The following is a 2226-nucleotide window of genomic DNA, read 5'->3' on the forward strand; positions in this document are numbered from 1 at the left end:
TATAAACTGTCAATCTTTACATAAACACCAATGCCTTCGAGTGAGCCGCGCCTGTGACATCATATCTGCACCTACGAGTATCCTCCGCGCTATAATTCAGAATTCTTATATCTAATGTTATAATGTAAAATAATGTTTAATAAATTAATGTTAAATTAATGAATTTTAAGAACGAATCGTGAAAAATGTAAAATTAATGAAAAAGAAACATTTAAAAAATTGTCTACTGATTAGGAAACATCTTTCAAGTGTATATTAACTTTCTTCAAAAACAATATGAAGGATAAAAATGCATATTTTACTAATTATATTTTCAAAGTATTTGATAAATTTCATTATAATTTTATCTTTTTTAGCATATGTCAGTGGTAAACTAAACCGTTCACATAATTGTAAAGATTTTATATTTCTTGCGGGATGTAATTATTGCTTAGGTTGATAAACCAAATTTTTCATGTTTCATTAAGAGAAGCTGCTTCCCCGAATTCATCAGGAAAAATACGGATATTAAGTAAATTCATCGCTCAATTTCCATCAACAGAGACTTTGTTGATTACCAATTCGTCACCACTATCTCTGCTCATCGACCCGTTATAATTGATAGGAATAGGCTGAATATTACATTTAATTGTTTTTTTTTCGTTTAATTTTTAATAAATTAATTTTGTTTATAATTCTATTTTTTTATTTAACCAATAAATATGTTCGCTTTTTCTTGAAAATTGAAAAACATTTTCTAAGGATATCGGTAAAATATTTGAAATTCTGAGTGTCAATCAATAAATTCTTGATTTGGAAAAATTTTTTAATAAACGATTTCGAAATGTCTCATATCTATATGTAAAAGAATGGACTTAATTTAAAAACAGACAGTGGAGTGCTTGCACCACTTGTATGCCTCCTTATTGAATACGAAATGACACGTCATGACGAATAGAGACGAATTTATATTCAGAGGAATGATTTGTATCTAATACACAGTAACTTTCATATTTAATTTTAAAATTGTAAATCATTATTTCTGAGCTTCATTTCTTCATTTCTCATTGAGATGAGTCATTTGATTTTATTATTTGATGATTTTTTTCTTGTTTTATAGCAAATTGTAAAATTGATGCAGTGTATTGATTGCATTTCTGCCAATTTGCAAGTGACTTGCTGTCAATGGAAGATTTTTGGTTTTGTATTCGCTGAGAAGGATTCTAAAACGAGTCAAAACGTTCGAAATAAAGAAGATAGTCATCAATACCTAAGTATTATCTGCATCTTCTATTTCTTCGCTTTTACATTAGTGCATGACTCTCATTAGTCTTATCTTAATTCTTATTTTATTTTTTCCTACAAAAGTTGTACTTAACATCTTCGTTTTGCACTTAACATCTTCTCTCTCTTATCAATGCCTGAGTATATATTTATCCCTGAGTATATTCTTTCAATGCCTGAGTATATATTTATAATTTTAAGTGCTAACATTTTTTGGAATTTTTTCAAGCTAGATGAACAAACCTATTGTCACTCACTGAGCGCTCAGTGAACTATTTCATCTGATAGCATATTTCATTAATCTAAAAATATAAATCAAGCCTGTCAGATAATGGCTTGCTCGCTACGCCACCAAGCGCTTTCTTCTCCAACTCGATCCGCCAGCCGATTTCAGAACGGCTGTCAATCGTCGCGATGTAGCCCTATTCTCCATAATAAACTATAGGAAACTTTGATTTTTTCTTCTTTGCTACACTACATTGTGTAACAAAAATGAAAAAAAAGTAACAGCATGGCTGACTCACGAACCACTATCTAATGGGCCTGATATAATCTTTAAGGATCGTAAAATTATTGGATACCAGATATCGCTCAGTAAGTGGTCGTCCATCTGGATGCACCCTCTGATATTCAGGATATTAGTTTTTCAGCTATTAGTGTTATTCTATCACTAAATACAAAAAATGGAGATCAAATCCGAGGATGAAACATGAGCTCGAAACATGGCAACATTCGGAAAACAAAATCGCAGAAAATGATACGATTTCAATGTTGTTACAGAAAAAATTGAAAGTATTGGGTATGGGAAAAAGTTCGTGGCGATTTTTTAGTAAAATTAAAATATTTTTCTTAGAGTATTGAAATCAATTTATTTAAACCAAATATGCTCCATTATTTTCTATAATATTTTGCCATTTTTGGGGCAGAGCCATAATTCCATCCCGATAGAACTTCTGTGGTTTC

The 2226-nt window shown here is 30.4% G+C and overlaps 1 pseudogene; it reads left to right on the forward strand.

The window, feature by feature from the left end:
* LOC108691238 overlaps positions 1 to 1148 on the forward strand; it is a 65359-nt pseudogene extending 64211 nt beyond the window's left edge.
* The last annotated feature ends 1078 nt before the right edge of the window (positions 1149 to 2226 follow it).

This window comes from Atta colombica, unplaced genomic scaffold (assembly GCF_001594045.1).
Source record: "Atta colombica isolate Treedump-2 unplaced genomic scaffold, Acol1.0 scaffold44, whole genome shotgun sequence".
Taxonomy (NCBI): Eukaryota; Metazoa; Arthropoda; class Insecta; order Hymenoptera; family Formicidae; genus Atta; species Atta colombica.